This window comes from Rhinoraja longicauda, chromosome 10, assembly GCF_053455715.1.
Source record: "Rhinoraja longicauda isolate Sanriku21f chromosome 10, sRhiLon1.1, whole genome shotgun sequence".
Classification (NCBI taxonomy): Eukaryota; Metazoa; Chordata; class Chondrichthyes; order Rajiformes; family Arhynchobatidae; genus Rhinoraja; species Rhinoraja longicauda.
In genome coordinates, this window is record NC_135962.1 from 37,484,254 (window position 1) to 37,498,696 (window position 14,443).

Consider the following 14,443-nt stretch of genomic DNA (forward strand, 5'->3'; position numbering starts at 1 on the left):
TTGATTAGCAAAGGTGTCAGGAAGAAGCAAAAGAATGGGATTGAGAGGGAAAGATTGACCAGCCATGATTGAATGACGGAATAGACTCAATGGACTGAATGGCCTAATTCTGTTCCGATGACCTGAATTTGTGACCTTTCTTTCTAAATCCCACACTTTGGCACCTCTTGACTTAAAAATTACTTTCAAAGTACCAGCAGATTGGCCATTTTGGAGGTGCCGTTTTTGGGAGTGGCAGTGCTTGGGCTGAAGTCGTGTGATTGAAGGTAAGTACTCAGCCTACGGCTTGAGATGCTTCGGCAAGGAGGCAGAGCGGAGGGTGAACATAAGATAAGGAAAGGACATAAACTTTCCTCTTTGGTCTTAGTGCAATTAGGGCAGTGGTACGCTACTGCTGCAGGATGAGGGAGACCAGGAAACCTTCCAGTGTCCCCGGTGACTACACCTATGGGAGGTGCATCCAGCTGCAGCTCCGGACTGACCATATGAAGGAATCGGAGCTAGAATTGGACACGGACTCAGGTTCATCCTGGATGCTGAGAGATTATTCATATAGTAGGCAGAATAGAAAAGCTGAACATTTGGAATGTTGGTCATAGAGTGGTATGGCATGGAAACAGGCCATTCGGCCCAAGTCGGCATATTGGGTTAGTCTCATCTGCCTTCATTTGGCCTCTCGCCATCTAAATCGTTTATATCCATATACCTGCCCACTGTCTTAAAATTCGTAACTGTATCAGTTTTATTAAATGGCTAGAAACTGATGGATATGGGTGTTCGGTGGGTGGATTGTGGACTGCAGTATGTTAAAATTCAGATACAGCAGTCAATTAGTAGGAAATTGGTAACCTGACTACTAATTGCAAAGGTTTAATGTAGAAATACAGCATGGAAATAGGCTCTTCGGCCCACTGAATCCACCTTGATCATTTGTGTAGGAAAATAACTGCAGATTCTGGTGCAAATCGAAGGTATCACAAAATGCTGGAGTAACTCAGCGGGTCAGGCAGCATCTATGGAGAGAAGGAATGGGTGACGTTTTGGGTCGAGACGAATGGGTGACGTTTTGGGTCTGAAGAAGGGTCTTGACCCGAAACGTCACCCATTCCTTCTCTCCTGAGATGCTGCCTGACCCACTGAGTTACTCCAGCATTTTGTGACACCTCGATCATTAATCACCCATTCATGCTAGTTATATGAGCACGTCTATGAGCACGTACAAGAAAACCTGAGCACCCAAAGGAAACCCATGAAGTCACCGGAAGAATATGCAAACTCCACACAGCACTCAAGGTCAGGATTTAACCTGGGTGTCTGGTGTTTTGAGGCAGCAGCTCTACCAGCTGAGAGTTTGCAGCTTCTGCCAATAATTAATGGGATACGTGAAAAGTCACCACTCACCTCAATTTAACACAAGAACAGAAAAAGTACAAATGGTGCAATTTGGTCAAACGTGTTAAATTTACTAGTACTGTAGGAAAATAACTGCAGATGCTGGTACAAATCTAAGGTATCACTAAATGCTGGAGTAACTGAGCAGGTCAGGCAGCAGCTCAGGAGAGAAGGAATGGGTGACGTTTCGGGTCGGGACTCTTCTTCAGACCCAAAACGTCACCCATTCGTCTCGACCCGAAACGTCATTCAGTTCAGTATGTAGGTTAATTGGCTGGGTAAATGTAAAAATTGTCCCTAGTGGGTGTAGGATAGTGTTAATGTACGGGGATCGCTGGGTGGCACGGACTTGGAGGGCCGAAAAGGCCTGTTTCCGGCTGTATATATATGATATGATATGATGATATGACAGGTGACATTTCAGATTTTAGTTTAGTTTAAAGATACAGCATGGAAACAGGCTCTTCGGCCCACCAAGTCTGCACTGACCAACGATCATCCGTACACGAGTTTCATATTATCCCAGTTTTATATTCGTTCTATCCTGTACAATAGGGACAATTTACAGAGTTCAATTAACCTACAAACCTACACGTCTTTGGAATATGGGAGGAAACCAGAGCACCTCGCAAAAACCCACGCGGTCACAGGGAGAATGTTCAAACGCTGTACAGATAACACTCGTAGTCAGCATTGAACACGTGTCATTGGCACTGTAACGCAGCAACGCCACTGTGCTGCCCCTTGAAGAAGGGTCCAGAGTTTCAAAAATATATTAGAGTTAAGCTGCAGCAAAATTTCATTACGCTGTTAACGGTATATACGGCAATTGACTCCTAGTATTATTTTTTAAATTATTTTAGAGATACAGCAGAGAAACAGACCGTTCGGCCTACCAAGTCCACGCCGACCATCGATCACCCGACCATCATACAGCTCTGTTATTTCACTTTCACATCCACTCCCTAGTGCTTGTTTGAAATTTGAATCTCCTCTTTAGCAACACACCCGGAAAACATTCTCCCACAGAACTTGTACTTTACTGAAACCTACAGCAAAACACAGCATGCACACACGAGGCAACTTACTCTGACTCCCAATCCTTTTGGCAGAACGGTACTTTACTGTTTCCACTATAAAATACTGTGTACACAATGTACCCATTCAGAACATGTCCTTTGGAAGTCTAAATGTTTCTATTAATCTTTTTTCACCTTACAGGCCAAACAATAATTCCCCTGCTTATCATTTCTATCGACATCCTCCACCCCCGTGTTGAATTTAATCAAAGACACATAAAATACAAACTTATAATTATATCCTTCATGTTACAGATCTGATTAATGGGGTCATGTCCCAAATGTCTTTTCTTCCTCTGAATTAACTACACATGAATAAAATCCAAAACAGTTTGAATCAATTTAACAGTATTGCAATGTCAAAGCAAAAATCCACATTGTGCAAAATAATTTATTTCTTCTTAATTGGTATCTGTTCATTCACTTTAATAGGAATATAGTTGAAAATTTCAAACCGTTCCCACTGATTCGACTCAAATTCAGTTTATTTGTTGCTTCTGCACTGTGCACTATCTCCGATACTGGGTGACTGTGCAAAATCAATTGCCTTTTTCGGACATCTGCCTATGTGCCGATGTTTTATACCACTTATATTTATTGTGTAAATATTGTTTCTTCAGGCTCCCGAGGTTGTTCCTGATTTTGCTCATGCCTCTTGGTAAAGTAGTTATTTGACTCATACAACACCATTCTTCATGTGTGACTCTTTGCGGTGAGAGTACACAATGTATTTAATTTTCTTGAGATCATTATTACTCCTACCTTGTAGCTGGGGGTGGTGGGCGGTGTGGGAAAGAAATAAGAAGAAAACTCTGGCTACACCTTCCTCATGGAGACACCAGAAATTGCAGGTGCTTGAATCTTGAGCAAAACAAGAAATTGCTGCAGGAACTCGGCAGGTCATGCAGCATCTGTGGAGGCAATGGACACAGGTGTTTCAGGTCAGGACCCTTCTTCAGGTGATGGAGTGGGGGTGTGGGGGTGAAAAAACTGGAAAAGAGAAGTGGGAGTGGCACAAAGCCTGGCAATAGACAAAAAGACAATAGACAATAGGTGAAAGAGTAGGGCATTCAGCCCTTCGAGCCAGCTCCACCATTCAATGTGATCATGACTGATCATTCACAATCAGTACTCCGTTCCTGCCTTCTCCCCATACACCCTGACTCCACTATCTTTAAGAGCTCTATCTAGCTCTCTCTTGAAAGCATCCAGAGAATTGGCCTCCACTGCCTTCTGAGGCAGAGAATTCCACAGATTTACAATTCTCTGACTGAAAAAGGTTTTCCTCATCTCCGTTCTAAATGGCCTACCCCTTATTCTTAAACGGTGGCCCCTGGGTCTGGACTCCCCAATCATTGGGAGCATGTTTCCTGCCTCTAACGTGTCCAATCCCTTAAAAATCTTATATGTTTCAATAAGATTCCCGCTCATCCTTCTAGCGTATACAAGCCTAGTCGCTCCAGTCTTTCAACATACGACAGTCCCGCCATTCCGGGAATTAACCTAGTGAACCTATGCTGCACACCCTCAATAGCAAGAATGTCCTTCCTCAAATTTGGAGATCAAAACTGCACACAGTACTCCAGGTGTGGTCTCACTAGGGCCCTGTACAACTGCAGAAGGACTCTTTGCTCCTATACTCAACTCCTCTTGTAAAGGCCAACATGCCATTAGCTTTCTTTACTGCCTACTGTACCTGCATGCTAACTTTAAATGACTGATGATGAACAAAGACACCCAAATCTCTTTGTACTTCCCCTTTTCCTAACTTGACACCATTCAGATAATAATCTGCCTTCCTGTTATTACCACCAAAGTGGATAACCTCACATTTATCCACATTAAACTGCATCTGCCATGCATCTGCCCACTCACACAACCTGTCTAATTCACCCTGCATCCTCATAGCATCTTCCTCACAGCTCACACTACCACCCAGCTTTGTGTCATCCGCAAATTTGCTAATGTTACTTTTAATCCCTTCATCTAAGTCATTAATGTATATTATAAATAGCTGCGGTCCTAGCACCGAGCCTTGGGGTACCCCACTAGTCACTGCCTGCCATTCTGAAAGGGACCCGTTAATCCCTACTCTTTGTTTCCTATCAGCCAACCAATTTTCTATCCATGTCAGCACCCAACCCCCAATACCATGTGCTCTAATCTTGCCCACTAATCTCCTATGTGGAACCTTATCAAAGGCTTTCTGAAAGTCCAGGTACACTACATCCACTGGCTCTCCCTCGTCCATTTTCCTAGTTACATCCTCAAAAATTTCCCGAAGATTTGTCAAGCGTGATTTCCCCTTCATAAATCCATGCTGACTCGGAATGATCCTGTTACTGCAAGTGATAGGTTGATACAGGCACAGAGATGATTGGCAGATGGGGTGGAGTACATGAGGTTTAAAGGAGACAAGGGGGTGTCAGACAAGGAGCTGGAATGAAATGTAAAGCTGGAGGGAGGGATGTGGGTAGAAGACGAAAGAGGGGGGTTAAAAGGGAAATATAGGACTCAGGGGTGGGAGATGAGTATACAGAGGAAGGCAGAATGGATGAGATGAGAACATCGTGTCATATTGGTCCAGGGAAAATCTGTTAAATTTTAATGCACTCACTGTGGCTCCATCTCCAACAACTTAGTGCAAACTTGGATGTTCCCCTCAGTATCCTTCTCCATTTACTATTTAAATAATTAGACATACTCAAGATGTACTTAATTAATTATCTTGCTCTTTAAATTATTCTGACAAACCATTGAGTCACTAGTTTAAATACCAAGAACTGATCGGCAGAGTTTTAAATCTATATATTATCAAATTTTTGGATCCGATTGTTTCCAGGTCAGTGTCACTCACTGTGAGGCAGCTGTGAGAAGCCATCTTTAGATGCAAGACTCACTGCAGATCAAAGTGACCATATTGACTGATCTACACAATTCAGCCTTCCCTAATGCTATAATCGTATTTAGATCTACCAAATTAATATTTATAGAAGTCACACATATATATATTCACTTTTTTAGAAATGGTAATTCATTCACTTAATTAAAAAGGGTAAACAAAACAATTTATCGTGCAAGAAATGATATTTCTTGCTCCCCTTTTCAAGATTTTCATTTTTAATTTAGGTTTATTATGTCCCAGATACCGAGGTACAGTGAAAAGCTCTGTTTTGCATACTGTCCAATCAGAGCAGATAATACTATACATAAATTAAATCTTAGAGAGCCAGGCAGCATCTGTGGAAGAATTGGACAGTTGATATTTCAGGTTTAAACTTTTCTTCAGACTCATGCAATAGGGGGGAGAAAGCTGGAAAAGAGAGGTGGGGATGGGACAAAACCTGACATGTGATAGGTGTATACAGGTGAGAAGGGGGCAGATGGGTGGAGATAGTGACAAAGGCTACACGCGAAAAGGAGACAAAGGGGTGTCGGATAAAGAGAGAAGAGGACTGAAAGGTAAAGCTGGAGGGAGGGATAAGCTTGGGAGGGGAGGGGAATGAGGGGCGATAAAAGGGAAATGGGGTGTCGGGATGGGAGATGAGCATATGGAAGAGGCGAAAGCAGCAGGATGATGAGGGAGTGGAGAGATGGTAGGAGAAACGTGGGCACACCAGGGTTAGAGAATATGCAGGGAAGAGATACAAGGTAAGGTGGTATTACTTGAAATGGGGGAATTCAATGTTTATACTGTTGATTTGTAGGCTACCGAAGTGACGTGCCACTGTATGTATTCCCATGCACATGCACACACTGCAGTTTAGGTTGGGTCTTACACTCGAGAATATAATTTATTTAGGCAACTAATTGTGATAAGCAAAGGTTAAGAACAACTTTCTGAATTTGCAAGTTTGGTTTCTGTTTAATTCAGTCTTTCGGATCAGCAAATGATAAACAGCATCTGAAATGTGGGAAAGGGGGTCCTCTAATGGCGGTGGAAAAAAATTACAGATCAAAAATTCATTGTACTGAAAACATAGGCAAAAGTGACAAATGTTTTTTGAATGAAGTTTTAATTATTAAAAAATCATGAATGTTTCATTCCAAGAACACATAATTCAAATGGACTATTTTAACTTTTATCAAAACAAAAAGTATTGGAGGAACTCAGTAGCCTCTTCTTCTTCTTTCGTATGTCAACTTCACCAATCAAAAGTGGCAATTGGTATTTCAGAGTACCGTAGTTGACGCTTTGCTGCAAATTTTGCCAGTTCTGTAGAACTACCCAGCGTGGATGACAAGGACTTAAAGCAGCTCCCACCCCACTCAGTAGCTCAGGCAGCATCTGTGGAGGGAAAGGACAGACGACGTTTCAGGTCAGGATTCTTCTTCGGACTGAGCAACTTCTTCGTACTTCTTCGGAGTAGGGGGGAGAAAGGTGGAAAAGGCAGGAGGGAATGGGGCAAGGCCTGCCAAGTGATAGGTGATAACAGGTGAAGTGGGGGTGGGGGGGGTGTTGATTGGTTGATGGGTGGAGTAAGTGACAACGTCTGGCAGTTAAAAGGGAGATAAGAGGCTGTCAAGTAAAGAGAGAAGAGGAAGAGTGAAATGTAAAGCCAGAGGGAGGGACATGGGTGGAAGGGGACTGGGGGCGGGGGGGGGGGGGGGGGGGAATAAAAGAGAAATATGGGGGATGGGAGATGAGTGTACGAAGGTGGGGAACGAAGCTGGGTGATTTGGATTGTGAAAGATACGTGTACACACTGGCCTGTGGGTCAGGAAGACGAAGGAGAAGGGGGCACGAGGAGTATTACTTGAATTCAATATTCATCCCGTTGGGTTGTCAGTTACTGAAGCAGAATATGAGGCATTGTAGCTGCGGTTTGAATGTGGCCTCACTCTGGCATGGAGTTTTTAGGATGTGTTAAAATTTCTTGTAATGTAGTAAAATGAATGTTCGGTAAGGCTGAGGCATGTAACAAAAATTGGCTGGAGCGGATAGCCAAGGTGGGGTAGAAGCTGGAGCTGTGGAAGCAGCGCTCCCTCTCCATCACGGGGAAAAATCTGGTCATCAGGTGTGAGGTGCTCTCGGGGCTGCTGTACTTGGCGCAAGTGTGGCCCGTCCCTCCCTCCTACGCCAAGGGGATCACCTGGGCCGTCTTCCGCTTCATCTGGGGGTCGGCGATGGACCGGGTGCGACGAGCCACAACGCACAAGTCGGCAGACAACGGGGGTAAAAGCGTGCCCAACGTCGCCCTCATTCTGATGGCCACCTTCGTGTGTGGCTGCATCAGGCGGAGCATAGAGCCAAGGCACGTGGGCACCAAATGCCACTACCTGCTGAGGTTCTACCTGTCCCCGGTGTTGCGAAGGATGGGCCTGGCGCAGATGCCACGCAATGTGCCAGTCAGCTGGACATTGCCGAACCATCTGTCGTTTGTGGAAAGGTTCTTCCGGACCAACACCTTTGACCACAAGTCCATCGGGCAGTGGTCAGCACGGAACGTCCTGCAGGCACTGCAGGGAAATGACTCCATGGATCCTGTGGCATGGTTCCCAGAGCAGACTGCCCAGCTTGTCTGGCAAAATGCCTCATCGCCAGAACTAACCAACAAGCACCAAGACCTGGCTTGGCTGGCGGTGAGGGGGGCCCTCTCAGTCAGATCCTTCCTGCACCGCCGGAACCTCACTACCAGCGCACGCTGCCTCCGGGACGGCTGCTACGGAGAGGAGACGGTGGCCCACCTCTTCACATAGTGTGGATTTGCCAAGAGAGTCTGGAGAGGTCTGCAGGGGTCCCTGTCACAATTCATTCCGAGCAGCTCCGTCACAGAGGACTCTGTGATCTACGGACTGCTCCCAGGGACGCATTCCGAAACTGACATCGAGTGCTGCTGGAAGGTCATCAACTCGGTGAAAGACGCTCTTTGGTCTGCCCGAGCTTTGTTGGGCTCCCGGCAGAGCGAGATGTCCGTCAAGGAATGTTGCCGACTGGCCCGCTGCAGACTGCAGGAGTACGTACTGAGGGACGCACTGAAGCTTGGTGCAGCCAACGCTAAGGCCCTGTGGGGGAGGAGCACAGTCTAGGGTCCTTCCGCTGCTGGACATGGGGGGGGCAGGGTGTGGTGGAGAGAGACGCCCCTCCAAATAAGGGATACTGGGTAAATGTATGTAAATGTCTAAGTGAATGCCTGTATCGAATGTAACCTCCGGAAATGTCGGATGGGCTTGTTAAAAAAAGATGTTTTGTAAATGATATTTATTATTTGAATAAAGTTTTTTTTGATATTAAAAAAAAAATAAAAAAATAAAAAAATATGGGGTATTGTGTTCAGTTTTAGTCAACCTGTTACAGGAAAGACCCCTTCAAGCTACAAAAAGTGCTATTGCAAGGACCTGAGGCCCTGAGTTATAGCGAGAGGTTGGATCGGCGAGGACTTTATTCCTTGGAGCACAGGAGGCTGAAGCGTATTCTTTTGAGAGGCATATAAAATCATGAGGGGGATAGGGTGAAAGCACTGTTGGGAAGAAGCTTTTCTTGAACCTGGTGGTCATGGTTTTCAGGCTCCTGTACCACCTTCCCGATGGTAGTGATGAGATGAAAGTGTGACCAGGGTGCTGACGGTCTTTGATGATGCTGGCTGCCATAGTCATAGAGTGATACAGCATGGAAACAGGCCCTTCGGCCCAACTTGCCCACACTGACCAACATGTCCCAGCTACACTAGTTTCACTTGCCCGTGTTTGGCCCATATCTCTCCAAGCCTGTCATATCCATGTAACAGTTTCATTATTTCTTAAATGTTGGGATAGTCCTTTCCTCAACTGCTTCCTCTTGCAGCTTATTCCATACCCCCACCACCCTTTGTGTGAAAAAGGTACCCCTCAGTTTCCTCTTAAATCTTTTGCCTTTCACCTTAAACCTATGTCCTCGCCGACTCTGAATAAGAGATTCTGTGCATCTAACCAATTTATTCCTCTCATGATTTTATACAACTCTATAAGACCACCCCTCATCCTCCAGCGCCCCAAGGAATAGTCTCAGTCCACTCAATCTCTCCCAAAAGCTCAGACCCTCTAGTCTTGGCAACATCCTTGAAAATCTTGACATCTTTCCTATAACATGGTGCCCAGAACTGAACACAATACTAAATGCAGCCTCGCCAACATCTTATATAACTGCAACATGACCTCCTAACTTCTAAACTCAATACTCTGACTGATGAAGGCCAATGTGCCAAATGGCTTTTTGACCACCCTATCTACAAGCGACACCACCTTCAAGGAACCATGCACCTGCACTCTTACATCCCTCTGCTCTACAACACTCTCCAGAGCCCTACCAATCAGTGTAGGTCCTGCCCATGTTAGACTTCCCAAAATGCAACACCTCACATTTCTCTGTATTAAATTCCATCAACCATTCATCAACCCACCTAGCCAATCGATCAAGATCCTGCAGTAATTTTTCACAACTGTCTTCACTATCTGCAAAACCACCCACTTTTGTTTCATCTGCAAACTTGCTAATCTTGCCATGTTCTCATCCAAATCACATATATAGATGACAAACAGTAACAGGCCCAGCACCGTACCCTGAGGCACACCACTAGTCACAGGCCTCCAGTCCAAGAAGCAACCTTCCACCATCACCCTCTGCTTCCTTCCATGAAGCCAATTTTCTATCCATTCAGCTATCTCTTTGGATCCCAAGCGATCTAACCTTCCAGATCAGCCTACCATGCAGATCCTTGTCAAATGCTTTGCTGAAGTCTATATATAAACATCATCTACAGCTCTGCCCTCATCAACCTTTTCGGTTACGTCGTCAAAAAAAACAATCAGATTTGGGAGACACGACCTCCCACGTACAAAACCATGCTGACTATCCCTAATCATCCCTGGCCCGTCTAAATGCCTGTATATCCTATCCCTCAAAAAACTCTCAAGTAACTTTCCAACTACAGATGTTAAGCTCACTGGCCTATAGTTCCCAGCATTTTCCATGCAGCTCTTTTTAAATAGAGGCACAACATTTGCCACATTCCAGTCTTCCGGCACCTCTCCTGTATTGAAAGATGGCTGGTAAATTTCAACCAGGGCTCCTGCAATTTCCTCTTTGGTTTCCCACAATGTCCTCTGCCTTTTTGAGGCAGCGCTTCCTGTAGATCCCTTTGACAGTGGGGAGGTCAGAACCCATGATGCACCCAGAGAAACCCCATGTGGTCACATGGAGAACGTACAAATTCCATACAGACAGCACCCTTAGTCAGGATGGAACCCCAGTCTCCGATGCTGTGTCGTGGTGCCCCCTAAAGAGATGATCATAGTTGCTGAGTTTATTGTTGTGCAATGTTCAAGAGCCTGAAGAAGGACACAAAATGCTCGTGTAACTCAGCTGGACAGGCAACATCTCTGGAGAGAAGAAATTTGTGATGTTTTGGGTCGAAACCCTGGTTCAAAGAGCCTGAGTTTATTGTCATATGCACAAGTATAGTGAGGTGCAAATATAATGAAAATATTGCTTGTAGCAGCATCACAGGCATATAAACAAAAACACAAAATAAATTAAGCATAAATTATAGAAGACAGTGAAAAGAAAAAGTCAAGTCATTAGTCCATATCACAAGTCCATAGTGGTGCAAGAGGCGGTCCATTGTGTTCTGTTGCTGAGATAGGATTAAGGTTGTGCAGGTCGGCTCAAGAACCCGAGGGTTTTAACTAGTGCTTTATTTGGAGACAAAAAGGTGCCAGTACACGTATCGTTCCTTGCTGTTGGTGTCTATGATGTTTCGTTGTATTACCTTAAATACCATGTAGCGGCCAGCTTCTCGACTATCAATTAGCTCCCAAGCTCCATTTGCATAGATCGGGTGAAACAATAAGCTTTTGACTCAAGCAATACAATAACAGAGATCTTCTCGACGTTTGAGTTAGTTAGATGGTTTTATTTGAAGTCGCAATATAATATATTGGCATATCTCTTGTCATCGACTGGTTATTGATTTCCATATCTTACCACAGTCTATGCGATTGATACGAACTGTCAATTTTATCTTCGGTATTAATCTTCTTGTCAATAAGATCTACAACCGATTACATCTTGGCTAATGAATCTATTGGCGGAACCTTTGGCTGAACCTCTGTCAGCACCTTCTCGGTTCCCACTGCCAACACGTACAAAACTGCCGTAACTCTAGCTCCGCCCAGCCCATACGTAAGCATCGCATTAACTCTATAGTGTCCAAACTACAGCAGGATACAAGGTAATAATAATAATAATATGCAAAAATAACTAATAAACACAAAAATGGCTCCTACATACCATTTGTCCCATAAGCTATTTAATGGCCTCTCGGACTAACCTAATTTGTAAATTTTATGTTTACATTTGAGTGACCTTTATGTAATATCAAAAATTCTAAAAATTGAAAATCAAAATCTAGAATTTAGTTTTGTAGATGTGCTGCTGCATCGCACCAGTGTGTATCATCACATAAAAAGCACTGCTTGTAGGAAAGTGGCTGTTCCTGAACATGATGATGTGGAACTTCAAGCTTCTGTGCCTTCTGCCCGATGATAGCAGTGAGAAGAGGGCGTGGCCCGGAAGGAGATCTCTAGCGTGCACAAGTACAGTGATGTACAGGTACAATGAAAATCTTGCTTGCAGTAGCATCACAGACTCGTACAACACATAAAAAATAAATTATACATAAATTATTCCAGAATAGTGAAAAGAAAAAGTTGATATATTATTATGAGTGGGCCTTGAACGCAAATAAAATTTGTTTGTAAAAGTTTACAAGCAAATTAAAAAACCAGGTTACCTTTTGTAAATAAGGACATTGATTATCATAAAAACATCCTAAATTTACAAATCCTACTTAAGCTTCAGCTCGGAGATGGTGTAAGGTTCATGTGATAACACTTCGAGAAGGATAAAGATTGGTACATAGTTTTTAAGGTAATTGATAAAATAGTTAGAGGACATTGGAAACAATGATTAAAATGTTCGAGGAGGCATAAACAGTGTATTCAAAATATATATATTTGGATGAAGCCTTGAGGTGTCATAAGTTATAAGGGAAGAGAAAAAGTTGGAAAGTGGTAAGGTTAGCTGTTTTTTTTAACTGAAATGAGCACCACACGATGAATAGGCTGAAGAAGGGTCCCGACCCAAAATGTTGTCTGTCCTTTCATTCCACACAAGAAAAGTGCTGGTCAGGCAGGATCTCTGGAAAACATGGATAGGTGACATTTTGGGTTGAAACCCTTCTTCAGACTCAGATTGGTACACATCAAAAAGGTATACACTAGTGAAATCACAGACAAATGATAAATGACACCTCTTCAGAGTCACAAATTCTCCACAGTAGGCTTCACCCACCACAGATGTTCTCTAACCTGCTGGGTTCCTCCATCACTTTGTGTTTTGCTCAAAATTCCAGCCTCTGAAGTTCTTTGTGTTTCCACAGGATGAATAGTTTTTTAGTTAGCTGCAAATTTCTGTGATTCTATGCAAGATGTTAAAGCCATTGGTTATATCAGGGCTAAGAGACCAGTTATGTGAAATTGTTGGAGTTGTTTGGATTTTTGTCCTTTGATATTAAGGGCAGACAGAAAAGCAAAATTAAAAATTATGATTGAATAAGAGGAAACTGTTTCTCCTGGCAAGTGGATTAGTAACCAGATGGCATACGCTTATTGACAAATAAACTAGAGGATGAAAGAGAATGGCCATTTACACAAAAGTTGTTATTGTCAAGAATATGCTTTCATGTTGGTAGTAAAATTAGATTCATTAGGTCAAATGGCTTTCTCGGTCTTATATTCTGATTCTAACCATATTTGGTATTTTATGTATGCTTAATGCTCCAACAAATGTTTGATGTTTGATTTTGTTTTGTTAAATTTGATATTGGCATCAGCATTTGTGGAATGTTGGGGTGGTATGCTAAGTTTGTGCCAGAATCTCGTGCAATTTTTTTCTGTACCATCACTGCCGCTTTTGTACAAAGTCACAGTGAGCTAATCACATTTGTCTGCATTTGACCCATATTTGTCTAAATTTGTTTAAAAGTTGTAATTGTATCCACTTCTCTCGCTTCCTCTGACAACTCATTCCAGATACGGACTATCCTCGGAGTGGAAAAAGTTGCCTTTGAGGTCCCTCTTAAATCTTTCCCTTCTTGGATGAACTTCCACATGGGCTGGTTCCACCTTGATGGCCAAGACCCTGACTGGAAGGGAACAGCACCCATCAACAATTTCATTGAAATACATTGGCAGCTGTGAAGTCTCTCAACTCCAAAATTATTTTAAAAAGTAAATGCAGTTAAATTAACACATTAGATAAGGTCAGTTACCGGATTTTTTGTATTTACAATGCAGCCATTTCCTTATCCATTCAATTGGAAGGAGTAACAACATCTATATCTGTGGGGATTTGCGCATGTGCTGAAACACTGTAGACACCCATGATAGACGTTGTCTCAATGAGGAGTCCAACACTGGAGCATTTTTTTGAACGCTGCGGATCAGAGGTGTATATCAGGAGGGGAATAGATAGAGTAAATGCACGGGAGTTTTTCTACCCAGAATAGGTGAATCAAGAACGAAAGGACATGGTTTAAGATGAGGGGGAAAGATTTACTACAAAGTTGAGGGGCAGCTTTTACACACAGAGTGTGGTTGAGTATGAGGAACAAGCTACTAGAGGAGGTAGTTGAGGCAGTTTCTATAACAACATTCAAAAGACATTTGGACAGGTACATGGGTAGGAAAGGTTTGGAGGGATTTTGGGCAAACATGGGCAAATGGAACTAGCTTAGATGGGATATCTTGGTTGGCATGGAAGAGCACCTGTTTCGGTAGTGTTTGACTCTGACTTGGTAATCAGCACTTCCACACTCATGTGTATTTATGTGAGATTCTTGAATTTACACACACAGGGTTATAGACTAGCAGCATCCCACTGAAATCTATAGCAGAAATATGCGGCCACAGATTTGGACTGTGAAAGTTCTCAT